The sequence below is a fragment of the Hemicordylus capensis genome, chromosome 5, assembly GCF_027244095.1.
Source record: "Hemicordylus capensis ecotype Gifberg chromosome 5, rHemCap1.1.pri, whole genome shotgun sequence".
Classification (NCBI taxonomy): domain Eukaryota; kingdom Metazoa; phylum Chordata; class Lepidosauria; order Squamata; family Cordylidae; genus Hemicordylus; species Hemicordylus capensis.
Window position 1 is genome coordinate 158552301 of NC_069661.1, and position 27947 is coordinate 158580247.

At 47.1% G+C, this 27947-nt stretch overlaps 1 long non-coding RNA gene across 2 annotated transcripts in view; it reads right to left on the reverse strand.

Moving 5' to 3' along the window:
• The window catches only part of LOC128327830 (uncharacterized), a 56668-nt gene that overhangs the window by 14993 nt on the left and 13728 nt on the right, over nt 1-27947 (reverse strand). The window contains exon 1 of one of the 2 annotated variants that reach the window (XR_008308813.1): nt 18271-18365. The exons of the other annotated variant lie outside the window; for it this stretch is intronic. This is a non-coding gene — a long non-coding RNA (uncharacterized LOC128327830). Of the gene's footprint in view, nt 1-18270; nt 18366-27947 lie in introns of those variants that run through there. 2 annotated transcript variants of the gene reach the window in all.

The window sequence follows — 27947 nt, forward strand, 5'->3', positions numbered from 1 at the left end:
ATAATGGGTTGCCCCAGGGCTGCTGAAGACTTCAGAGGCCTACACTGCTGAGGACTTCAAAACCTACTGTTCTGAAATAGTGATTGTGGAAATTGTGGCCTCCTTTGGATGTAGCGTGAAGACTAGTGATGTGCGGTTCGGTCCGGATCCGGCGGTTCGATCCCGGACCGAATCGGGCCCTTCTGGGACCGATCCGGACCGAATCCGAGTCGGTTCGGCTCCGAACCGGCTCGGGTTTCCCGAACCGGTTCGGGAGTTCAATTGAGTCTCTGGAGTCAGTGGAGTGTGCCTTTAAAGTTTGAAGTGTGTCCTCCATTTTGTGGCTCATTCCTGAAACTTTTGCTCCTAGCATCCATTTTGTGATGCTATTTTCAGGCATTGTATTGGCTGCGCTATTGATCCTTTGATTGGCCAGAATGAGTCCTTTGGTCTGGTAGGCTGCTTGGCTGTTGCACTGTTGAGAGCTGGCACCCTGTTGGCCGTGGGGGGAGTGCAAAGGTGGGGGCTCCCAAAGGAGGGAATTTCAAACCTATATAAACCCAAGCCTCTTCTCTGGAAACTTCTCTTGGCTGCAGTTGTGGGATCATCTCTGAGACCTTGCTTGCTCTTTTGCTGCTGGTGTCTGCTGTGAGTCCCTGCTGACTGTGTGTCTGTCTCTCTGCTCTCTCTGTGTGTTGTTGTGTGCCACCTTGTCCATCTGCCCTCTGTCTGTCTCTGTCCAAACCTCTTTAATACTTTCCCCTCAACTTTTTCCAACTTTTCCTGTTGTGTTTTCTGTTCTCTTCACCCTTTCTCTCTCAACCCTTCTCCCAAAGTTTTGGCTTTCCCTCCTCCCCCCCCACCCCCATCTTCTGCATTGCTTTCCTGTTTTTGTGCCTTGCCTGACTTTTGTTCCACTTTTTGAGTTTCATTCAATTATTGCTTCTGTGTAAATTTATATATTTGCTGATTTTGGTTTTTAATTAATAACTTCTGCTATTGTTATTGCTGGCTGCCTGTCTGAGTTGTGTTTCTGAGGATTTAGTTTATATTATTGCTGCAATTTGATTCCTTGTGTTCTGATTTTGATTGTTAATTTGTTCCCCTCTGGCCCTGCTCCTAGCTTCCCCCCCTCCCTCCCTCCCTCCCACCCAGATAAGATTGTTTCCCTCCTGTGCTGCTGCCTGTTGAGCCTTGCATTCTTTGGATTTCTTTGTGGAATTAGGTTCTGGTTTTGGTTTTGCTCCCTGTGTGTGTCCCACCCACTCCCCCAGTCCCTCCCCCTGGTAGTTGTTACCCCCCCCCCGCCCTGAGACTTTCTGGCTGCCCTTTGGTTTCCTTTTTTTTACTTTGTGTATAGATTGTTTTGATTCAAATTTGATTGTTCCCCTGTGTGGTCCTGCTCCTAGCCTACCCCCTCCCTCCCCTCCAGAAACCCACTCCCCCCACTGCCACCTCCTCCTCCTCCACTCCTGCCCTGCCTGCCCCCTCCCACCCAGACTGAGTGTTGTTCCCCATCCTCCCTGGTGCTGCTGCTGCCTGTTGAGTCCTGTCTTAGTTACTTTGGTTTTTTGTGTGAAATCAATTAGCTTCTTTTGGTTCTGGTTTTGCTGTGTGTGTGTCCCATTCCTCCCTGCTGGTTGTTGTTGGTTCCTCTCCCCCCCCCCAGACTTTCTGCCCATTGTTCCCAGGTGTTTTTTTTTTTGGACTTTTTTTCATATTGTTTGGTTTGCTTTGATTGATTCATTGATTGTTCCCCTCTCTGTGTGGCCCTCTGCTCCCAGCTTCCCCCCTCCCTCCCCTCCAGAAACCCACTCCCCCCACTGCCACCTCCTCCTCCTCCACTCCTGCCCTGCCTGCCCCCTCCCACCCAGATTCATCCCCCTTGATGCATACTAATCCCCCCAAAACACACCCTGCCCTCTGGTCTCTCCCCCTCTTGCCCCCCGACTCCCTGCTACATACCCCAGACCCCCTGAAACACACTCCACCCCCCAAACACCCTCTGTTGGTCTCTCCCCCTCTTGCCCCCCGACTCCCCGCTACATACCCCAGACCCCCTGAAACACACTCCACCTCCCAAACACCCTCTGTTGGTCTCTCCCCCTCTTGCCCCCCGACTCCCCGCTACATACCCCAGACCCCCTGAAACACACTCCACCTCCCAAACACCCTCTGTTGGTCTCTCCCCCTCTTGCCCCCCGACTCCCCGCTACATACCCCAGACCCCCTGAAACACACTCCACCCCCCAAACACCCTCTGTTGGTCTCTCCCCCTCTTGGGACCGTCACCGCTGCTGCTGCTGTCCTCCTCCCACACCCGAATCCCCCTCCCTGCTGCTACATTACAGCTCCTCCTCTCTTCTCTCTCTCTCTCTCTCTCTCTCCTCATCCCTTCACTTCTTCTTCCTCCCACAGCTGCAGCCACACAGTATCCTACCTCCGACCTCACCTGGAGGTCCCCGCCATCGGTTATTTTTCTTTTGAAAGTTGTTTTATTTCATTTGTCTCTGCTTGGGGGTGAGTTGAGCAACAACACATAAATAGTGTGGTCTCCTCACTTCTGCCCCTCCATCGTTGAACTACCCTGGTTGCCTGTGCCTCGTGCGGCCGCCCTGTTGTGTCCCAGCCCAGGGGGTTGGCTGTTGGCGGCGCATCCGTGACCAGCAGTGAGCGGCAGGAGAAGGACCGGAAGAAGAGGGGTTAGTGCGTGTGCAATTGTGCACCTTTTGTTGCCCCCTTTCTCTCCCTAGCTGGCGGTTTTAAATAGGGACACCCCTATCTTGAAATGCATTTGGGTGTGGGGAGGAGGGAGAGGAGATGTACCGTTGTAACTTGTGTCTTCATGCCCAATAAAGAAATTGCTGCTGCTGTGTGTTGCGTTGCATTGCATGCGTCTTGCAGGTGGTTTTTGAACAGGTGCCTTCTTCCAGAGTGTTTCCTTGCCTCTGGGGCAGTCTGAGTGGGGTCAGGGGATCGGATGCTGCCACTACATGCTGGGCCAATGCCATGCCAGAGTGCTTCCTTGCCTCTGGGGCAGTCTGAGTGGGGTCAGGGGATCGGATGCTGCCACTACATGCTGGGCCAATGCCATGCCAGAGTGCTTCCTTGCCTCTGGGGCAGTCCGAGTGGGGTCCTGGGTTCTGATGCTGCCACTACATGCTGGGCCAATACACACATATGATGATGATGTTCAATCCATGATGCTGCCATCAAGTGTTTGCTGCTGCTTGCTTGCCATGGCATTGGGCGGGCAGAGTCACAGAGTGGGTGGGTTCAACCTCTGTTTAGGTGTGACTGGGTTCTGGTTTTGGTTGTGTGCAATTTAGAGTCACTAAATAGGCTGCATTGAGTTTGATGCTCCCCCCACAGGAGCATTACTTGAGAACCACCCCCCAGAACCCACACTTTGTGTTCCAGTTCACTAAATAAGGCTTTCCTCCTTTGATCTGCAGGTTCCCAAGCGTTGACTGCGTCCCTCCCCCACCCCCGGTAGGTGCTGTGCCCTCCCCCCATCCACTCCCCCCCAAAAAAAGTTAAAAACTTTCCACCCACACCACAACTACTCCACCCAACTGCCCGTGCCACCCACACCAGGGGTCCACCCTTTAACCCCCTATTTTTTTTAAAAAAAACCCTCCCAGACCCATCTCCCCAATTGGCTTGGTTGACTCCCGAGTCCCAAATTCTAAAAGGACACCCTCCCCCTCACTTCAATTGGCTTCCCCCCCCCATCAAAAAGTCTTCCTTTCCCCCCAATTGGCTTCCTTTTTTAAAAAACAAACTCTCCCCTCCCCCCGCCGTCTCCAAATCAGCTGCCTTTTTTTTGGCCCCTAAACCCCTCCAAATTATTTTTTTGACCCTGTCTCTGGCCTTCCTCCTAAAGTCTCCCTCCTTCTGACCTAGCAGCATGTCTGAGCGCCGTGTGGCGGGCAGGGCTCGCTCAAGGCTGGCAGGCAGAGGTGGGAGAGGCCAGGTGCGGGGTGCGCCTGCGGCACGGGGAGGGAGAGGACGCGGGGAGCCTGAGGACCCATTGGAGAATTCTTTGCTCCGGCCCCATCTTTGGTGCGCAGGATTCAGTTCCCCACGCCTGCTGCCGCCAATCGCGGCAGAGGCAGAGGCACTGTTAGGGCTGTGGCGGGTCCCTCCTCGCCAGCGGCACCAGGTGCTGCTGAGCTACCGCCAGTTGTTGTGGTGGAGGAGACTGTGGAGTTGGAAGAGCAGGTAGAGGGCGGTGAGGACCGTGCGGCTGGCAGCGATGCAGCCAGGTTCTCCCTCCCTCTGGGGCCCCTTCCCCCTATCCTTTCGCCGCTCAGTGGGGCCCCCCCTCGTGAAGCCCGACACTCTGGTGGGGAGCGGTCTGGCGAGGTGGTGGAGGAGAGGCCTGCCTCTCCGATGCCAGTTCAGCCGGGCCCTTCCTCCGCTGTGGAGGGCGGAAGGGGCGGGTTGGGTGGCAGCAGTGGGCAGGCAGCGGCGGCCGCCCCCCCCCCCTAGGACTGCAGCCACCCTGCGAGAAATGGCCTAGGACGGCGCCCAGGGCGCAGGAGGCCAAGGGCAGTGGTGCATGGGTGCATTTTGAGGTCCCTCAAGATGACCCATTCCACGCCCGCTGTGTCCACTGCAGGATGCTTGTCAGCCGTGGAAGGGACCCTGCGCACCTGGGTACGACGCCTATGTGGAGACACATAGAGCGTCACCACCCAGGTCTCAGGGGACAGGCTGGCAGCGCTAGTGCGCCTTGTGCATCTGCCACTAGGGCGGGCAGCGGCAGTGTGCCAGCCAGCAGGCAGGCTACACTGCCCGTCCAGTGGTGGACACAGTCCTCGGGCAGCCAGCGTATTGTTCGCGTGGACCATCATCACCTCACCCGCCTCATAGGGGAGATGATTTCCACCGATGACCAGCCGTTTCAGGTGGTCGAGAACAACGGCTTCCGCCGTATTCTCCAATACCTGGCTCCCGAATACGTCATCCCCTCAAGGACCACGTTCAGCCGGAACGTGGTCCCCTCCCTGTACCGCCGGTGCAGGGAACTCGTGTCGGCCGAGCTGCGTGCAGCTCCGGCCGGGACAAGCGTGCATTTCACGACTGACCTTTGGACCAGTGTCAGTGGGATGCACGCTTCTTTCCTGGCCCTCACTGCCCACTGGTGGGGCCCGGAGAGTGAGGGGACCTCCGCGGGCGATGCTTCCGGGTCCGGCGCGGCTCCCGCTGCACTACGGCACAGGTGGGCCGTCCTGCACGTGGAGACGATGGACACGAGGCACACCGCAGAGGAGGTGGCGGCCGTACTCGACCGCCAGATAGAGGAGTGGATTGGCGGGTGTCCACACCTCTCCCGCGGCTTCATTGTCACCGACAATGGAGCCAACGTTACCGCCGCTGTCGAGACAGTCATGGACTGTGTGAACATACGGTGTATGGCACACACGCTCCATCTGACCGTCAGGGACGCCCTTGGCCTTAAGGAGCTGAAGGCGTCCCAGGAGAAGGGGGCCCGCCCCATCCCAGTTGCTGTTGCTGCCACGGCCACGCTTGTGGATAAGTCTCACAAGCTGGCCGCCCACTTCCACCGCAGCGAGAAGTCCAGGAGACTGCTTCGCCAGAAGCAGGATGACCTTGGCCTTCCTCGCCATCTCATCCCTACGGATGTGGAGACGCGGTGGAACTCCACCTTCCTCCTGTTCCAGCGCCTGTTGGAGCAGGAGAGAGCCCTTGTTGCCCTGGCGAGGGACGAGTCCTTGGATGTCTGCGACTTCTCGAACGCAGAGTGGAAGCAGATGTCCGAGGCGGTGTCGGCACTTGAGCCCTTCCAGCTTGCCACGAAGGACTTGTGTGGCGACACCACTCCCTTGAGCCAGGCGCTGCCCACAGCTGTTGGTCTCGAGAAGCTGATGGGTGGACTCCATATCTCTCTGACCACGCCAGAGGGTCGTGCTCTGGCTGGGAGGCTGAGGTCTGGGGTTGACAAGCGGCTCGTTGATGTGCTGGGAGACAGGGAGGAGTATGTCCTCGCTTGTCTGTCACCCAGCCCTCAAGGGCAATGCCGTGAGTGCCGACGACTTGCCCAGGTGGAAGGGCATCCTGGTCGAGAAGGTTAGGGAGGAGGAGGCCGCTAGGGCCCGCAGAGACCAGGGTGTTGGTAGTGGTGCGGGGGCAGCCCTCGCGGCCCAACCCGCACCCAGCAGCAGCATGGGCGGCCAGCCGGCGTCAGCTTCCCCTTCCCCTCCCTCTTCCCAGTCCAGCAGCGCGGCATCCCAGGCGGCGCCATCGCAGCAGCCATTTGCTACCGACTCGAGATCCGCCCAGTGGTTTCAGCGGTTCTGCTATGGCGCCATGCCTGGTATGCGGGAGGCTCGACCTGCCAGGCCCCCCTCCAGTGCTGAGCAATGCGTTGCGCAGTACTTGGAGGAGCCTGTGGAGGGAGACGGCGTGGACTGTGCACAGTTCTGGGCGAGCCGCCGCCAAGTCTGGCCGGACCTGGCGGTGGTGGCTGTGCGCCTCCTCTCCTGCCCCCCAACCAGTGTCCAGAGCGAGCGGGTGTTTTCACGTGCCGGGGACGTGGTGACACCCTCTCGCTCCCGCTTGGACCCTGGTCTGGTGGAGCAGCTGGTCTTCCTTAAGGTGAACCTCCCCCTGTTGGGCTACCCCAAGCTGGAGTTTGAGCCGGGCGAGTGATTACCGTGGGTTGCCCCATGGTTGGTCACCTGCCTGGCTCGACCTCTGTGCTTATCCCTACCCTCCCCCCTTCCACCTCTAGCTGAGCTGACATGACAGATGCTGAGCCGTGCCAGCCAGTCGCAGCGTGTAGTGTGCCCACACAGAGATGCAGTTGTAGTAGTAGTTGTAGTGCTGCGACTGGCCAGATGTTTACAATGCCCACGCCCACCTAAAAAGAAACCCAATGCTGACCAGCACAGGCCCTTTATCTATCCACCTGTCAGCATTTGGGGACCTGGCGTGGGCACGGCACACGCCCCCCAAAGTAGCACAGCCCACAGAGTACTAGACTTAGCGGCAGCGGCGGGTATACGTTCTAAAATGCAGTGTAGATATGTAAATACTGTATGTAAATAAACATGTAAATAAATTTTTCTTTTAAAACCCCATGTTAAAATCAAGCCTCAAAATTATGCAAAAGAAAGAAAAAAAGGTGACAAAGGGAGAACAAAATGATGAATGCCAAATGAATTGATTTTATTGAAAATGTTACCAGAAATCATGTGTGGGGGGCTTGGTTTACATGGAGAAAATGATTGGGTGATTTTTTCAAATGAAACGAATGAATTATTATCATCTTATGTTCATCTTGATTGTGGTCACTGTTGATGTTGGCTGATGGCAAAAAACCCCAAACCATCAGAATAGCAATGAACTGGCTGCCAACACAACATATTGATTGATAACTGTGCAGGGGGGGAATTGGGTCTGTGTGTGTGTGTGTGGTGCAGGCTCAGTCTGTCTCTTCCTGTTGTGTGTCTGTCTGTCTGTCTGTCTGTGTGAATGGATGCCTAGCACTGTCTCTGTGTGTGGATGCTTTCTGTGTGTAGTGTGGTGTGTGTCTGTCTACATGTTTTTTTTTCCTCCCCCCCAACTCCCTCCCCCCCATGCCTCCTTCCATCCTTCCCCTCTCATCCTCTCCCCTTCCTCTTCACCACCTTCCATCCTCCCTCCCTTCCAGCCCACCACCGCCTCACCTGCCCCTAACCCCGGTCTGGCAGATGATGAGAGTCTGGTCTCTCCCACCGAAGCACACACGTGAGCATGTGTGTGCACAAATATGTGGCTGACCAACTCTGAGCCGGACCCTCCCCCCTTCAATCCCCTCTACATCCCTCTCCCCCTCCCCTTTCCTCCCCCCTGCCTCCCTGCCTCCCTCCCTCCCCCCTCCTAGCTAGCAGCGCACACATACACACACAAAACACCTGTGGTGGCAAACACCACCAGCACACATGCACTCACACTGGTGCCACCACCTCTGCCTTGGGCCTCTGTGTCCTTGAGCAGATATGTGGTGGTGGACCAGAGAAGCATTTCTTTCCAGCAAGGCAAAAGGCATGCACTCACTGCACACACACACACACACACACACACACACACACACACACACACAGGTGAAAAGACGAGAAGAGGCAACTTCTAGAACCAGCAGCAGCAGGTGAGTGTCGTGTAATTGTGTTGCTTCCCAAGGCCACTGCCCATGCTCAATGCTCAGTCTGCTGAAACTAAAGAACTAGCTACAATCATCCTTCCTCACACGCAGCTCAGCTGCACAGCACACTGACTAACTAGACACTACAGCTGGTGGTAGAAAAAACAGAAGTCTAGATTCTAGAAGATGTCCTGGTGGATTTTAAACTTTCAAATCTGTGCTAGGATTGCCTTGCCTCCTCCTCCTCCTGCTGCCTGTAATTGTGCCCTCTCCCCTTGCAGTTGCGCCGTCGTGATGGGTTGGTGATGTGCGTGCGCCGTCTACTTAGCTCTCTCCTCCTCATGTTGGCTGGGCTTGCCAGGCACTGGCTGGCAGCAGCTGTGTGCTAGGCTCAGGCTGTGGCGCGCGTGACTGGACTGGGAATGTTATTGTAGCGGCAACACTGGTTGTGGTGGTAGCAGTAGTAGCTGTTGTTGTTGCTGGGCTGGTGGCTGCTGGCCTGTGCTGACTCTGCGCACTTGGTCTGGTCTGGTCTGGTAATTTGGATGCAGATGTAGGGTGTGTGTGCATCATCCATGCGGAACATCAGAGCAGAGCAGGTTGGCTGGCTTCTGTCTGTCGGGCCTAGTCAGTGGCAGGCACTGAGTGAGGCGGTGGTTTCTTTGGGCATCACGTCACCCATCATGCAGAGCGGCAGGTCTGCTGCTCCGCCTCCTGCTTCTTTTCTGTGTGTGCTGCTCTTGTGCTTAGTGTGCTGCTCCGCTGCTGCTGCTGTGCTGGCAGGCAGCACAGCAGTGGCCTTTTTGTTAGATCAGAGAGTGGGTGTTGTCTCTCTGAGTGTCCTCCTCTTACTTGCTTGGATAGGAGTGGTGGTAGTAGGTAGGCATTAAGATGGACTGACTAGGTGTTACGTGTTAGGGCGCCCAGAGAGAGGGGCCAAAAAGATGGGGTGGCAATTGTTGGGTTGCTCCTAGTATTATTGGTGAATTTCTGAAGAAAAATTTTTTTTCCATTGGCTAGAATGGGGGTTCGGGGCTGCCCCAGACCCGCCTCTGTGGGGTGGCAGCACCGCCAAAGTGGGTCCGGGGCCATGGCAAAAATGCCCTCAGTCCCTCCCAGCAATCCCCGTAGAGATAGGAGTGATGGTTCTGTTGTTTTTCTGAGGTGTTCTGAGTGAGTGTGGATTCTGTGATAGCAAATGAGAGTGGATTCATGGTGTCTCATTGGAAATCTCATAAGCTATCATAGAATCTACACTCAGAATACCTCAGAAAAACAACAGAACCATCACTCCTATCTCTACGGGGATTGCTGGGAGGGACTGAGGGCATTTTTGCCATGGCCCCGGACCCACTTTGGGGGTGCTGCCACCCCACAGAGGTGGGTCTGGGGCAGCCCCAAACCCCCATTCTAGCCAATGGAAAAAAATTTTCTTCAGAAATTCACCAATAATACTAGGAGCCACCAATTGCCTTGGGATTTTTGGGGTGGAGGACATCCATGGGTGGCTACCACCCACCCCAGCTTTTTTGCCCCTAAGGGCTCCACATTGTGAGTTATGGGCAAAAATTTATTTTTTGAAAAAAATTTGTAAAAAATCAGAGGAAGGTCCAATCGACTTGAAATTTGGGTGGCAGGTAGAACACAATGTCCCCTTCAAAACCAGCCACTTTTTGTGATCCGAACCGGTTCGAAACCGAACCGGACCGGGGGGGTGGTCTGGCAAAACCAAAACCGAACCACCCCGGTCCGGTCCGGACCCGGTTCGGACCCGAACCGAACCGGGAGAACCGGTTTTATGCACATCCCTAGTGAAGACTCGGGTAGATGAACTTGTGGTTAATATGTGAGCCTGTGAAACATCCCACAGCCTATAACTGAGTCACGGTCTCACAGTCCCCAGCTTGTGGGCAGAGGGGCCTCTCCCTCTTCATGGTCTGCCAAGGCTACATCCCAGCAAACTCCATAGTGGTAGCATCACCAGAATGTGGGAAAGGCATCAGGACACCAGTGGAGCAGCAACCATTAGCCACAATTTCCAAGGGAGCATGCCTTTGAGCATCAGTTGCCTGCTCTCAGGAGGGAAATGGCATTTAAACCCCATCACACCACTTGCACCACTGCCCTTACAGTCCCACAGCCAAACAGCCTCCCCCATAGCCATACAGTCTCACACAAGCAGAACTACTGGTATCGGAGGATGCAGAGAGGCACTAGTTTTCTGTTACACCAGGAAGGGATCATGATGACGTCCTAAGAGGAAATATGTATACGAGGGCAGGCAAAGGTTCTTGGAGTTTGGTCCACTGTGACAAAGGATGCTCTTGCAATGGTAGACCCAGTCCAAGCAGTCCAGGAAGCCCCAACACACTCCTGCCCCCATTTCAGCTTGCCACTCAGGGATTAGCCATCTCATGAGAGGGCCAGTCCACTGGGGAGGACCAGAGGCTCCATTAGCTTTGAGTCTCTGTTGGACTGCATGCTCATGAAGTAGGCTATCAAACTGTAGGGTCCCCCACTGATGTGGGTCCCCTGGTATCTCTAACAGTAGAACTCATACTCCATGCCTTCCCCTGTCCAGTCAACCCTTAGGGACACTCAAGGAGTTCAGGCTGCATCATGTGTCTGGGTGCTTCTGGATAAACAGAGTTGGGTAACATTGGGGATGGCTCCTAATACACATTCAGAATTCCCAGGCTGGGACAAGCATTGCAGTGTATGTCGATTGGCCATCATGAGGAATTATGGGAGATGCTGGGTCAGGGGAGCTGCTGTTTTCAGCTATCCCTGCAAAACCAGGAGACCTTGCTGGGCAAAAGAAAATATGCAGATATGTTAGGGGATGACCAGACTGCCAGAGGGAGCACTTTGACTCCTGCTGTCCTCCAGTTACCGAGACTGGGAAAGGCGTTGCTGGAGTACCCTTCTCCAGGGCTTGCAGGGATCTAGCAACTGGGCTGGATGGCAACAGCCCTCCAGCCAACATGCATGTCTCTATAGCCTGTCATTCTCATGAGAGAGTGGTCCATAGGAGAAAGGGACCTGATACTGTCCCAAAATCATCCAGGTTTAACTCTGGATGGTTCTGCTCATGATGAATGGCTAAGACTGCATGCTTCAACTCAAGGGGATGGGTGTGTGTGCTTTCCCTACGAGCAGCACCACTCAAAAATTGGGCTATCTTTTTGCCCAGACTTTGGGTATCACTCCCCTGGCATGTGTGGTCTTTGTTGAGAAACAATTGACTTGCCCAGTTCCTCTTGTCACTGGGACTCCATGTGCTTGTACAAATAATTCTGAAGCCCTTGATTTGTGCAGATGTCTCTTGCTATTCCTGTCTTATCATCCCATCCCTTTTTGTGTGGGTTGGCAAAGGGGGGGGCACAGGCTGCAGTTAAAAAACCAGGCCTCCCCCAATGTGACTTTCTCCATTTGCATGCATTGAAGCTTGCAACATAGCAACACAGTGTCTCTGTTTCTGGGCAATTTTATGTGTGGTGTGGAGACTGTGAAGGGCAGGGCAAATGATTGGAGAGGCAGCCAGGTAGAAGTGTGACAGGTACAGAGCTGACATGTTTTTGGGCTGCTCTGAGCCACCCTCTCTATGGTTTCCAGAGCAGGCACAGCACAAACCCAGGTTATGACAGTGGCAGAATTTGGACAACACGATGCTGCCTTCAAACCTGAGGCTGAAGCAGTGAAACTCACTACAAACCCAAGGTTCAAATTATGGTTTGGGGTCAAACCCCCCAGGTCACTTTTGTGCTGTTTTACACATTTGGATGACCACAAAATTGAACCTCTGCCTTGTTTGCCTCAGGTTTGGTGTCATGTGTGATGGCAGCCTGTGTTTCCAATGGTTTCCCCATTTATGACAATGGGTAAACCCATGTAAACACAACTTCCACAATTGCTGCTTCAAAACAGTATTGGGGTTGCCTTTGAAGTCTGCAGCAGCCCTGAGGCAGCCTATCACAGAGTTAGTTTCCTGTACGACAGTGAAATACGCCTAAAACCATTGCCTCACTGTCATACAGGAGACTTAAATGTATTTCAGAGCATGGACTTTGTACATAAAATGTGTGCTATTGAATCTGAAAGAAGTCAGCAATTTTTTATTTTTTTATTTTTTGATGTGCCAGAAACTCAGAAAACCTTATGTTGCATTAACCAACTTTCAGTTAAATGTCTGGCTATATAAAAGCACAAAGAAAACAAACACATAGCATCTAAATGGAAATTGCAAAATTTATGTGCTTGTAAGCTGGAGATGCTGAAGCAATATCCTTAAATGTCAAGAGTAACAGGAAAGATTATTTTAAAGTTGTTATCAAGAGAAGAGACATATAGGAATAGGTAAACAGAGTTGAATTCTGAATAGGATAAAGTACAAATAAGTCTTTTTGGAGGAATTTTGAATATACTTGGTTTTGGAATTCTAAACATTTATAGGAAACAGGAAATAAAAAAAGAAATTGTTTGAAAATGCTACAGTACAAACTATGTTTGTGACCGTAATATTACAGCATGGTTTTCTAAAAAAAGAAAGAATTCAGTGCTATGGTTCTCAAACTGCAGAGAGGACCTTCCTCAGAAAGCAAACACAGTTGCTGAGAGACAGTCAGACCTCCTGGACCCTTCTTGGATGTGGTGAAATGTCTCACTTTTCAAGTTCCAAAGCAAATGCAGTTATCTTGCACAGTCATCTATTTCACTATGGTAATGGAAGGATTTTTTTTAAAAAAAAATAGTTACCAGAATTCCTATCAGTTATAGAGGCTCCAAGTCTTCTCAGAAGCCTTCATTCAGAAACTTTCAGGAGCATTCAGAAACTTAGGGAGATCCCTTGGCTTTTTGCAAGCCTTCTCTGTCATTTTCCTTCCTTACTCCCTTGCAACCTGGTAAGTTTGGGAAGTGTGTGAGAGGTGTGGAAAGGGTAAAAGGAGAGTGGAAGGGAACAAGAATGGGCAGATCAAAGTGAAAACCAAGTCTTTACTATCTGAGCTCAAATTCAGAGGGTGTTGGCTTGGTTAGTAATGGCTTGACTTATTTCGCCGTCTGTGGGTGCCCACTGAACCAGCACTGTAACTAGAGGCTCAAGTGGCCTCTGTGGCTTGGAGCACCTTTTATCAGCTTCGGCTGATATGCCAGCTGCAACCTTACCTGGATAGAGATAGCTTGTCCACAGTTACTCATGCTCTGGTAACCCCCTGCTTAGATTACTACAATGCATTGCACACTGGGCTGACTTTGAAAATGGTCCGGAAACTGCAGCTGAAACAAAATAGGGCTGCAAGATTATTAACTGAGACTGGACGTTTGATCATATTATGCCAGCACTTCATCAGCTGCACTGGCTCCCAGTCCATTTCCTAGTCCAATACAAAATGCTGGATTTAACCTTTAGAGCCCTAAATGGCTTTGGATCAGGTTTCCTGAGATAGCACCTTGCCCCATATGTCCCAACTCATACCTTAAGATGTTCTTCAGAGATACTGCTCTAAATGCCCCTGCAAAATGAGGTGAGGTAGGTGGCTACTAGGAAGAAGGTCTTTTCAGTGGTTGCACCCTGTTTATGGAATAGCCTCCCCTTACGGTTTGCCTGGCTTAATTACTTTGTTCTTTTAGATGTCAGGTAAATACCTTCTTGTTCACTCATGCCTTTTAGATTTTGATATTTGATTTCTAAAATTGTTTGTATTGTATTTTGTATTTTTTCCCCTTGTGTTGTGATGTTATGTGTTTTTATTTTATGTTTTAATGCTGTGTTGTGAGCTGCCAAGAGAATAATTTGTTATAAGGCAGCTAAAACCAAGTTTATTTTTATTATTATGGTGGTTCAAGAATTGTTTTCCCCTATCCATTCCAGAATTCACTAGATAGAAGCTAAGGATATGTATGGAATGGGATCTGCATTCTCTTCTGAGCTTGGAACAGAACACAAATGTCCAGAATGTTCCATTGGAACCAGCAGTGGAGCTGGTTGTTTTGACAGAATGAGCTCAGAATGTTTCAGCACCATTTTGGAGGCCTGTTTCCCCCTGGCTGACTGGTTTTGGCACTAGCTTCCGATTTGGCTTGCAATCTCCTTGGTTCTTAGTTGGCTTGTTATCATACAAATCAGCTTGATTTGTATGATAACAAACTAGTCATGAAGCAAGGAGATCACAAGCCAAATCGGAAGCCGGTGCCAAAACCAATCAGCAAGGGAAAAAACAGGCCTCCAAAATGGCACTTGGAACACTCAAAATGTTGTGACTCACGATGGGGTTGTTCCATTCTTATCTTATAGCAGGCCCTTAATTTGAAGGATGATCTGTTTCAAGCTTGAAACAACTTGTTTTGAGTCAGAACATTTCAAGCTCAAAATGTTCTACACATCCCTATAAGAAGCAGATATATTTATTTATTGTATTTCTATACCACCTGATATAGAACAATCTAGTTCTCAAGGCATGTAAAGCAAAGTGCTCCTGGTGGATCTTTTCAGGTGGATAGATTCAGCTGGGAGAGGCAATCCTGAAAACATCTGGGGCCAAAAAGGTAATAGCCAGCATCTTGAATTTTATTCAGAAACAGATCAGCAGTCAGTGCAAGTCCTTCAAGATAGAATATAGACAATATATTACCTATAATATCTAGGCAGCCCCTGCTAGTAAACTGACCATGCTGTTCTGTAATGATTTTCATTGCAGTAATCCAGATGTGACATGACCAGGGCATGGGTAACAGAAGTTAGATCTGCCTTCTTAAGGAAAAAACACAGCTAGTGAACCAGCCAAAGATATGAAAAGGCACTCCTAGCCATGGTGGCCACCTGGTTCTTCAGGAGCAAAACTGAGTCTAGGAGAAGCCTAAAGCTATGTATACAAGGAGCTGTCAAAAAAGATAAAAGAATAACACTGCAAAAGATTCTTAGGAGACCTTTGCCCATCTTAACTTTATTGGGGGAAAAAAAAAACATTTGGCTTGTCAAGGTGTATTGGGGGTGTTAGCACTCGATATCCTGTTAGGAATCATGGGCCCAAAAAGAAACTTTTCATGAAGTGGGTGAAGTTGAGGCCATGCTAAAACTAGTTAACAAAATTCACACAGTGTGATATGGAGGTGAATCTGGATGCTCCTGTTTGGGAAAAGACATTAGAGGAGTTATGAGGGAAACTTCAAGAGTTAGGTTACTTAAATTCCTCAGAGAACTCTGAACATCTGATCAATAACTGAAGAGGAGTTGCACTTCAGTACTCACTGCCTCTCCGTAATGTATGAATCAGTTCTAATTAGGAAAAACTTTGATGGCCCCAGTGCAGTAAATATCATCAGTAAACACACAGTAACAATAGGACCTTAAGCAGAACCAATAAATCATCATAGCACTGATATGGAGTTTAATAAGATTTCTAGGAGTAAAACTTTGTGCAGCTGCAAAATAATTTGATATTAAGTAGGGCAAGTTTACAAAGAATGACTTGGAAAATAGAATAGAATATTGGAAGATATTGGGTAAATCATTTAAATAAGAAGTATTTAAAATATTCTAGAGTGGGTAAGTACAGCACATAAGTTAATGCCATCTAAGTTTCAAGTTAATAGAAATAAACATGCTCTAAAATTAATAGTCAGATTCAGTTTTCAGAGCCATCACTTCAAAAGGAAAGCTATGAATTGCAGAGCCCTGAAGAGAATACATAGAAATGCTAAAAAAGACAAAAAGGATATTAAAAATGCAGAGAGATGAAAATAGATAGCCAAGAAGAATGAAGAAAAATTGTAAAACAGATAAAAGGGATATTAGAATGGAAAGAGAAAATTGAAATAGATATTTGTATCAAGAGTTACTAACCACATTTCTAAAAGGTTTTGAATACTGCAGAAGTAAGAGATCACTGAAGGATGAAGGTGAAAATTTTCAAGATGGAATAAGTAATGGTGTTTAGAAAAAAGGAACGGAAAAGAGCTAAACTATTCAATTAACTTTTCTTCTATATGCTGCACAGTATTTATGAGAGAACAATGAAATCATGTCATCTAGTATTAGCTAGGCGTAATGGGTCTTGAAGGTTTTCAAAATCCATGAAGAAGAAATATTGTATTTGGACAACCAGCTCAGTGCAAATTCTTGAAGATGAAAGATCAATTATTAGGGAATGCAGATACTAAACCATATCCAACTATTGATGCAGTCTTCCAGTGGGTCACTGTGAACTAGTTATATACTGAACATGCTGTGTAAATTTTTTAGACCAGTGACAACTTAAATGTAGCTTAATGAACTATGTAATATATGAACATGAGAACCAAGGGGTTAAGAAGATGTAATAACCTTCACAACATTCAAAGTCTGTTGCTTCACTTCTTCAGATGGGTAGCTTTCTCCTTCTTGGGACAAAGGTGACTGTTTCGGCTTCAGTCTATGATAGGAGCTTTGATATACTTAGCCTTTGGTTTGGAGTTACAATAGAAAAGAATTTCAAGTCACACAACCACTGGGGCACGTCCTAGTTCCTAGCAGTGCCATTCTCTGTGGTGGGCTCTGTGCTTTCGTTTCAGCCATCAGCAGAGGCGTAACTAGGGAAAACAGCGCCTAGGGCAAGCACTGAAATTGCGCCCCTGTCCAAACAGGAATAATGGGACTTGTAGTCAACAATATCTGGAAATCCCTGTTAAAAGGAACACTGTACCATCTAGACATGGTTGTTGATCAAAACCTGAAAACATGAGCCATCTCTGTAAAAGACTTAGAACAACAGTCAGGAGTTATGCAAGGATTCCAAGTGTCATTTTCTCTGTCTCATCTCATTCTTTTTTAAAAACATGACTTTGTCCTAGAGGATCACCTGCCCAAATAGCCACTAGCAAAACAGGGGAAGAAGAAGGTGGTGGTGGTGGTGGTGGGGTTTATAAACCAGTGAATGATTCCTGCCAGCCTTTGTCTTATGATGACTGTTGGCTCATGATGGGGTACATGTGCATTCAACACACTAGTGCTTACTTTGACACCAAGAGGGAGGAGAATACATTAGTTTGCCACACTAGACAGAGGAATTTGCAACAGGAGCAGACAGCCAAGTTCTGCCAGGGCCAAAACCAGCCCCTGCCAGACTAAGAAATCATTGTAATTTGCCCCTTCCTGTCACAAGCAGTGTGCTGTTCTTTTATTATTGACTCTAACTCTCAAATATCCCAGTCATGGATGGAAAATTCAGGGTCAATTTACAAGAGACACATTTTCTACATGGAAGTTTCTTCTGTGCACGTGTTGTGCAGAAACCCGTGTGTAGTGACTGCCAGGGGCATAGCAAGGTTGGAATGGGCCAAGATGAGATTTTAAAATGGTCCCCCAGCCCCTCAAAGTCCAGGGCCTCCATACACCCCAGGCCCCCAAGGATTTACGTCTGATATTTCAAAATAAGTATGCTGCCTGGAAATACATTTCACTGAATACACACACACACACACACACACACACACACTTCACAGTATATAGTGATATACATTGAGTACTAGATATTTGTGCTACTTTTAATGCCTAGAACACAGTGTATCAACGCTAATTATTAAAATGGCCACCTCACTGAAGATTAGCAAAAGAGATTTTCAACCATGCAGGGTGAGCCTATGTTTGTTTTTTCAGAATTCTGAACAAATTCAGCAAAGTTTGATTCCGGGAGGTTTTTCACATGAGGCTTTTAAAGCCCTTTAACACACATCTCCTCTGGAATGGAGGTGCTGCATTCACATGTTGGCCAGATGCACCCTGAAGTCCCTGCAAGTTATTGGAGAGCAGTTCACACACAAGAAAAATAAAATAAAAGCACAACACATGCTTCACAGTTCTCACTCAGACCTTCTGGGTTGCAAAACAACTTGAACATAAATGCATTTATGAATGAATGAATGAAAATAAATAAATAAATAAAATATACTTGTTCCAGAAGTTTTTGTAATTTTCTGCCATGAAGCAAGCCATTTATAGGCCTTTTTAGATAGTTTTTGTTTTTAAAGCCAGCAAATTTTTCAGTCTGTTTTAAATTAAATATTCAGAGACTTCTTAGTCTCTCCCCCATATCAAAGCCCTATGGCAAGCAGATCCCTATATATGGTGGGGGTGGTGCAACCACAAAAAGGAATTCACAGCTTACCTGGCAAAAGCTGTCCTGGCTGGTCTGGGCAGAGGGTCTGCTGCCGAACTCTGCCTGCCTCCTCCTTCCTGGCTTGCTTGGCCTGCTGAGTTCAGGCTTCAGGGAGGCCTACTTGGAGTCCTCTCTGGAAGCCCCGCCCACCCACCGATCAGCTGAGAGGCAGGGAGAGAAAGCTCTGCAGTTTGCAGGCAGCTCTCATCCTAGGCCACGTTGCCGATCCTAGGCCGGAGCTGGAGGCAAGTGGCTGAGGGGCCCTGAGGCTGGGCAGGTGGGCAGTGGGGTGGGAAGGAACTGGCATGGTGCCCCCTCCTCAGTGGCACCTAGGGCACGTGCCCTGCCCGCGCCCCCAGTTCCGCCTATGGCCATCAGCCATCTATTCAAGACACTAGTTAAGTCCAAAATTTTATGTACACATCACAGTGGGACTTACTTCTGTTACCTGTAACTCAGTTTCACCTGTGTAGCTTTCTAAAGGATGAAGCATGGCTAGATGTCATGAATGTTAACTGATTTCTCCTCCCTTTCCACTGATCTGCTTAGCAGATTGCTTCAAACTTGACATTATTTCTAATCATGAGCTAAAGATGATGTACACAGAAATTTAGTTTTAATTTTACGAGGACTGGGAAGTAGCTCTGGAAGCTCCAGAGGAGGGTACCTAATAGAGATACCCACAGCAAAAGATAAGGGCTGACATACATATCAAGGGTGCTTTGGTGCAGTGAGAGACCAGTCTTACAGAACTTCCCAACTCAACCCTTAGGGAACATATTTTTGGAAAAGGGATGGCATCAAAAATTGTTACTTCACCACTCACTGGTGCAGTTTGGGAAGTTCTGTTAGAGTGCTCTCTTATTGTATTGGTGCATCCTTGCTCCCTATGTCAGCCAAGAGAAGTACAAGCATAAAGAAAAAGCAATAATGTTTTGGTTCATGACACAGGCAATACTTGATTCAGGTACACTTGAGTCTCAGTAATCCAAAATCCTGCTATATGGGTGGAAGGGGTAATATTTGCTGATCTATCTTTCCTTCAGTAGCACTCCTATAAATATGTCCCCAAAGGTTGTGCAGTTCTCAGGGACATTTTTTTTAAAGGCAAGTTCTAGAGGCAGGGAAGATCAGCAAAAATCATCCCCACCATGTGCACATTGTGAGGGTAGGAGGTCTTTGGCTGGGTTAAGAGCATCCTCCTGCTGTACCCTCACCTCGTTAGACAGGATGTAAACCATTAATTCTGGTCATTTATGGTTGTTGCTGTTCATTGATAAAAGATTTCTATATACATCATATTCCAACTGAGTTTATTGGATGATACCATACCCACATACACAATTAGGAAGATAATGCTCTGAGCGTGCACCTCTTGAGACATCCTCTGTAGACATTTTGATGCCCTTCTTGCATATCCCTTTATTGCATGTGGGGAAGCTGTTAGACCAAATGGCCCTTTGCATGCAATCAGTTACTTACAAACAAATATCTGGAGCATGTGCAGAGGGACCATTCAGATTACCTGTCCCCTGCCCTGTCCCTTCCTTAATGCTGTGGGTAGTGATGGTATCATCTGAATCAGCCCAGTGTTGGTTTGACATAATCTGGTTCATTCAGTGCACAAAGGGATTGTTATTATTGCATAGTTATTTTCAGTGGCTGAAATCCAGACTAACAAAGCACGGGTGCTGAAACGCTGAGCTAGTGCTACAGAGGAAGAACAATTATGTTGATCTCCCCCTCCCCCTACTTTCCTCTGAAGCCCATCGTGATTCCTGAAAATATGTCCCTGAGGGTTGTAATACCCCTAGGGACATAATTTTGGGAGTCAACTGTCAGCTTCAAAGGAAAGCAGAGATAAATGGAAATTGGCCACATAGCTCAAGAGGAGCACTGCTTCACCAGTGTTCCATTAGTGTCAATCAATGTATATGCTTTACTCTTTGACTTGTCAACCCTCCACAGAGGCTAACAACACATACACCATACAATTCGATTCATTCTAAGAAAATCACCAACTCAAGAAATTTAAGAACTGTAGATAACGTTAGCTCTTGTTGTAGCAGCTTGCACAATTTACTGAAGTAATTAAAAGAGGCCTTTGGTCAATGAAGTCAACCACAGTACCCCCAAGATATGCTATGTTAAGCTTCTCAAAGATGGAATCTAGAGGGCTTAGCAAGAACTTACTTTCAGCTAACTTAATTCCACTTCTGATGAGGAACTTGTTTATGTTCTGGAAGATCCATATTGTAAAGCTTTTTTAAAAATTCATTATTAATTGTTATTTATCATCATCATCATCATCATCATGCTGTTCTCTTTCCACACCATTACAGGATTCTGCTTTTTGGGCTGGAAAGAAAGTGTGGATTCTAGACATGGCTATGTTATAACATTTGTGAATAAGCTTTATTAGCCTCTTCATAACTGTCCCTCCTTTTCATTGTGAGTCTTAATTTCCCAGATATCCAGACTAAATTACTTTGAGGAATCCCACTGAAATTAATGGGCCAATGACTAACTTGTCTCATTAATTTCAATCGGACTTCTCTGAGTAATTTAGTCTAGAGTTTAGCGTCTGATTTCTTTTCATCATTGCATGATTTATGGGAGGTATTACTTTCTTCATTTCATATGATATATGTGTACTGTTCTCTGATCAGTGCTACTTAAATTGGTAAAGCAATCTGAAATATATGTGAGGGGATACAAAACATCTCTTTTATATGAATACATTTGCATTATTCCTTTGATCTTAACAGAGGTATGAAACATCCGATTCATCTGTGGATCTAGCCCATGTTGTTATCGTTTCCCTTAAGCATAATCCTTGTCTCATTTATAGCTGTAAAATAAGCTACAGTTTTCATGGCCTAGTACATTTCAGCCTGGAGTGATGGGGCTTCTGTTTGCTGTGTACCCTTTGGGTTTTTTATTCCATTCACAGCTGTCAAAGATTGTGTGTATCTCAGTAACAATGCTAAGTGAAGTGCAAGGTTGCCCCAGGTACACATGCCAATGGTGTAGAGGATGGGTGTGTAAGAATATTCTAGAAATGTATGGCATAAGAAGAAACTTTAAAGGAGTTTGGAGCATTCTTACTATTTCAGATATATTTCTTGTCAGGTTTGCATCACTGAGCAAGTTAGTTCAATTTGTCACAACTAGGCAAGAAATAAGCCAACCCGTTGCTGTGGCTAATGGCCCAGTCCACTGGAAGCTGATGTTTCAAGTCAGAACTTAATAGGTTTATACATTTGTATGTTCATTTATTTATAATATGTTCCAATACTGGTTTTCCAGACAAAAGGCTTGTTTGCCTTGGCCTCATTCTAATGAGGCAATTGGGGCCTTGTGATTGGCTTCTGTGCTTGGAAGGAGTGGGGCACAAGCAACAATTTTCAGTGCCTGAGCTTACAGTCTGGCTATCTACATTTGCAAGTGATTCCCCCCTCCTTCCCCAGGGTCATAGTGTGGGCTTTTGCTGTTCATTCTTTGGTGGGGGGGGGGCAGATAGGAATTTTTTTTTGCTTTCATCCTATTGGTTTGTGATGAGAGTCATTTTTGCCTGCCTGTGCCCCTTTTGTTAGATAGGTGGGCCTTGGTCACAACAGGCTGCCGATAAGTTTCTGGGCAAAATACAAGGTGCTGGCTGAAACCTATGAAGCAATAAACAGCTTTAGGCCCTGGGTATTTAATAGAACATCTTCGTTATGGACCCCACTGCCCATTGAGATCATCAGGAAAAGTCCACCTGCAGTTGCCACCAGCTTGTCTGGTGGCCACTTGGGGATGGGCCTTCTCTGCTGCTGCCCCGAAGCTTTGGAATGTGCTGCCTGCTGAAATAAGAGCCTCTCATCTCTGACAACTTTGAAAAAGTCTTTAAAGACATATATATTCACCCAGGCTTTTAATTAAATAGTGTTATAATAGCTTTAACATTGTTTTAAAATATTTTAAAAATGTAAATAATTGTAATGTGTCAGTCTTTTCTGTTCTCATTTATTTTGTTTTAATTAATGTTTTAACTTTTCTGTCATTTATTCTGTTTTAACTAATGTTTTAATGTTTCTGTTGTAAACCGCCCAGAGATGTGAGTTTGGGTGGTATAGAATTATGTTAAATAAATAACAAACAAACAAGGACAGTGTGGACTGGAAAATTTAATTAGGTTTGGTGAGCACCCAAAGGCACATGTTTGGCATAGAGGCATCTAGGACAATCCCTAATTGCTGTAAGGCTCGGGGTGTGCTGCCTGGGGCTTCCTCTAATCTGCTGAGGCATTGCCAGCCTTAAAGATATGACAACTTGTGTGGTGTGGTGTGTGGGGGATGATATCTTATGCAGATGCCATGACTTTAGGCTAAGGAGGGCAGGATCAGCCACAGGGCAATGATGCTGATGGAACCAGGGTGTGTCATCCATTGCATTTTAGCTTGGGACTTGCACTGTTGGTGGTGAGTCTCTAGTTACTACACTGTAGAGCAGTGGTTCCCAACCAGGGTCCTTTCAGAAGTTGCTGAACTACAACTCCAAGCATCCCCAGCCACAGTAAGTTAAATCTGGGGATGCTGGAAGTTGTAGTTCAGCAACATTTGGAGGGACCTTGGTTGGGAACCACTGCTGTAGAAGATGGAGAGCCAATCCCCACTTGTTTATATTCATCGGCAAAGTAACATTGTGGTCCTTTCCCCCTACAATGCCTCCTGTCTTTATTAGTCTGGGAGCAAATTAAGTTTTTAAGATTGTGACCCTTTCTAAATCCAGCATCATCTGTGTGCCTCTAAACTGTCAGATTTCTCTCTTGGGGAGCCGAGATAGACTTCTCCCCTCCATTTCGAATGAATGGATGAATCAAATCAAATGAATTTGAAATTGAATGAATGAATGAATTTCACAGTTTGACTTTAATTCCCTGAGGGAATTTTTAAAAACCCACTATCACTCTTCAGGCATTTCAAGAGCATCAGATACAGGAGATAAGAGTAGGAGTTTTGGTAATTTCATTTCCCACAAAGTTCAGCAGAACAGAACTAGGTGAATCCTCCTCTCCCATACACAGCTAAAGGTCTGAGCAGAAAGCAGAATGCTTTTCTCTGACTCTAGAAACAACTGGACAGGCCCACATCAATTCTGCTACCAATTGAAATAACACTTACCCCATTTTACTCTAGATCTTGTTTTGGGATTCTACAAATCAGAAACTATTGCACTAGAAGGTACAAAGAGGATAAATTTTCTGTTTTCTGTTCATCAGAGTTGGGGTTCTGTTTTATCTTTCATTTGTCTCCAGGCAGTTGATTCTCACTATGCTTTTATTTGCCTGGCCTCCTCACTAGTGTTCCCTAGAGCCAGAGATGCATGCATACTGTACTTGACAATGCATACGGGCATTGTCAAGTACAAAAAAAATGGCCTTCCTCTCTATATATTCTCAACTACTTTTCAAGAGTATCAACACAGCCTTTTGCATGGATACCTGTAAGAAGCACTTACAGATCTATATGACACTGCATTTTATCCCCATCCTTAGAAGATCATCTCTTTTTCTTTAGGAAAAAAAACACTCTCTTTCCTGCAAGAGTCTGGATTCTTCAGGCATTAACCCAGCACTTCTATGTCCTGAAATCTCATATTTAATCACAGCTGTATAAAAAGACAGTCAGACTTAAAGAGTTTGCCATAAGTCTAGTGTACAAATGAGAGATTCTTCCCAATCACCAAGTAGTTGACTAAAGGAAAGGAATGGAATGTAAAAGCCATCACAAGTTGCAGAGATGAAAGAAGAGGACTTAAATCTCTGACAATTTAAAAAATAAAAATAAAAAATCTATAAACCCATCTTTCTAACCAAGCTTTCTCAGCCTTTTCAAATTTGTTGGTTTTAATTTTGTGATTGATTTTAAATTGTTGCATTGTTTTAACTTTTTATATGTGTTTTAATTGTTTTATGTTAACTGCCCAGAGACGAAAGTTTGGGCAGTATATAAATGTGGGAAGAAGAAAGAAGAAGTGGTTGCGCAAACTGAGGTGGCTCCCTGCTGCTGCTTGCCACTTGAGAAGAGTCACAATGCAGCTGCCTCACACCCTTAGCAGCTTCGCCATGCTGGGCAACTCCAGCACTGGATCAGCCAGCCCCACCCTCTTCCCCCTTGGCGCCATCCTGCATGCCAGACCACTGCTGATCCTGTCACCCTTCCCCTTCAACTTCCAGACATGCTCTAGCCCCCGTCTTTCATGCCACAGACTTTCCCAGCACCAAGAGGGACAGTGTGGCAGCAATGAAACACAGGGGCCTACAAAAGTGGTGGCAGTCCACACTGTTATAGCCAGATGTGGCATGTGCTGGTCCCAGGGCAAGGGCAGAGCACACGTTGCTTGTTGTTTGCTGCCCAATGCAGCAAGGAGCAAGCAGGGCATGCTCTACTGCCCTTGTGCTCGGGCTGCTCCATTCCATGCTTTGTTACCACAGTGTGAACGACCTCCATTTTTGCCAGCCACTGCCGATGCATTGTCCCCTTTACTATGAAGCTTGTGCCCTTTTGGTGCTGGGGAAAGTACACAGCAGAAAGACACAGGGATCGGCATGCACATGGATGATGAGGGGGAAGAGCTGTGGCATCAAACCAGCTTCTGACCTTGCAGGCAAGGCCGAGAAGGAGATGGGTGAAGGTCAGGATGAGGAAGACAGAGGTGGTGGCGGAAATGGCGAGTGCCCTCAGTAAGGGCCTGCACTCACTGACAAATGCACTCACCATCTGAGGCCCTTGCCTCATGAGAAGTCACTGCCTGCAAGAAGATCAGTAGTTTTTGCTAAAGAGACAAAATGGAGGTTCTTTAGGACAGGGTTTCTTAAACTTTGGCCCCCAGATGTTTTTGGACTAAACGCCCATCATCCTCAGCCACAAAGGCCATGTCTGGGGATGATGGGAGTTGTAGTCCGACAACATCTGGGGGCCCAAGGTTAAGAAACCCTGCTTTAGGATATTAATGTGGTCATCACATGAAATAACTTCCTTAGAAAGAGATCCCCTCTCCCCCTCCCCACACTTGTGAGCCCTTTTGGGACAAGAAAATCCTTTTCTGTACCTCTTTGCTGCTTGGAGAATGTTTATGTTCAATGGAGGTATGTCCATAATTTATTTCTATTATTACTGTTATTTTTATTACTATCACTGGATGAGATGCAGACTAACAAAGCACTTGTGCAACCAACCAGAAAATCTCATAGCTGAACGTCACATAGATTTTCAAAATTGTGCTCTTGCACAAAAGTTCCCGGCACAACATATGGAGTGAACCAGAGGTTACACACCTTGTTGCCTTAGCACAAGCATGTTTGTGTTAGTGCAACACTAAGATGGTACACAGGCTCCAGACTTAGTGAAATCAGCTAGTGCAGTGATGTTGCACGAGCACACCACATTGCATTTTATTTAGTTATTGTTAAATTTGTATTTAACAATAAAAATCATTAAAACAATCCCAAGGCAGTTCCCACAAAAATTAAACACAAGACTATAAAAATGACACAATTAAAATATTAATCTAAAATATAAAACAAATTAGACTAAAAAGATTTAAAATAAAAGTATAAGAACTGTACAAAATTTTAAGAGTGTGCGATACTTATAGCAATTATATTAACTGGAACATTGATAGGTGCATAGCTAACTAATTTTTATACAGTCAAAACAATTGCTACATATAGGTCAGTATGTAAAACCAATGAGATGCCATAAGTGCTCTCAAAGTTTAGCTATGTAGTCTGTCTGATACATAGAACAGGGGAGTCATGATGCCCCCTCCTGTAATAATGCCCTTGAAAAAAATGAAATTACCCATATGTCTGTCTTATAGTAAACCATGGATCTTTAAAAAGTGTTATTGTTAGAAAGTAATACATTCTAAACATTTAGCAAATAAATGGCCTCTACATGAGGAGACTGGTCTGCTCTCATGTGCAGGCAAAACCGGCCTAACTAAGCCAAGCCTAGCCTTGCCCAAGCAAGAGAACCACCAGGGTCATGCTTGATCCCAGCAGTGCCTCAGCAACAAACCTGGCCAGCCACCCTCTTAAACGGGGTTAAGAGAGTGAGCACTCTCGTAACCCCATTTTGCTGATCATCTGCCAGCCTCAGCTGCTTGCAGCTTGGGCTGGGAGGAAGTAGGGCTTCTGCTTGGCATCAGGAGGCTCCCTATAATGCACTGTGCACTCGCAAGTTCAAGGGGGCCTCCCAGCCCTCAAAGCGAATGTCTGGGAGAGCAATCCACTCACCCGGCAAAAAGATCAGGATCATCTGCGGGTGAGTAAGTGTTTTAAGGCTTCCTCTCCTGCAGTGTGGAGCCCACACTCCGGATTGTGAGAAAGGGCTCAAAGTATATTATTTAACAATGAAGCTGTTCTCATGACCAGGAGGAAATCGGGCTAAGGGAGCTCCCAGCAGCAAACCAGCAAAACCACCCCTCCTCTTAAATGAGGTTAGCTGAGCGAGTGCTCTGCTAACCCCATTTGGTGGATCGTGTGCTGCTGCGGCGTGGCTCCACGCCATGGCAACCCATGAGGAAACCCCTGCCAAGAGACCTGCAAGCAGCCTCCCGGGCTAAGGAGTCTCTCCAGGTTGCTCTGTGCCCCAATCCCCGCCGGCTCCATGATGAAGCCAGCAATTGTGTGAGCTGATCTGGCCACCAGAGAGGAGGCAGTGATCATCTGTGGGGAGGTAAGTGCTTCCGGGCTTCCTCCCCACAGACGGCAGGAGCCTCCTGCAGCAATTGTGAGGATTGCGTCAATATCTAAGCATGTGTCTGATTATCACTCACACAAATTGATCCACAAACCGGTATAGTTAGCTACTTGATTTTAAACCAGCATGTGTCAGTTGATTTCAATCCTAGCTCCAAAACTGACATGCATTGTGAAAATCACTTTGAGTTATCAAGTCTTAATTTTTATTTAATTATTTGAAAGGAAAGACGTTCATAAATGTACATATTTGTTATAGTAACAGTCCTATCACAGCTGTCATCTGCAGATACAATTATATTATATATTGAATATATTTAAAACCATCACTGAGCAGTCCTGATTAACAGATTAATTTTCCACAGGAATCTACATTTATTCCTGGACATACACTCTCTCTCTCTCTCTCCACACACACACACACACACACACACACACACACACGATAATGAATCTGAGCAGAAAACCAATTTTGCCTCAATCAGGAATGCTTTAAAGCAGGTTACATGAATTCTCTTGCACAGGTTTTAGTATGTCAGCCAGAATGTGACTTGCCTGTTCATTGATGTTTTAGCCAATTTGAAGTTTAACTAATGATCTTCACCTCAAATAGGCCTTTATTACCTTGAGAAAACTGAGCTGTATTTCATAGCAATCATTGTACAGCACCATATCAGTTGTTTGCACTAGAGAATCCAGCCTCCAAGAATGGAGAAAGTCATACCCGTAGCATGACCACCTAAAGGTGCCATATCCATTGCTAGATTTGCAAACACCAAGTTCAAGGAAGCAGCAGTTTCCCCTTCTCATCTATTTTTCCACTGCCAAAATGCAACTGTCCCAGCACTGTAGTCTTGTGGGTGTGTCTTGTCTAGTTTTAAATTGGATAATCCTGTTCATTTGATGTACAGGTGATGCATTTGTATATGTGGGGAGG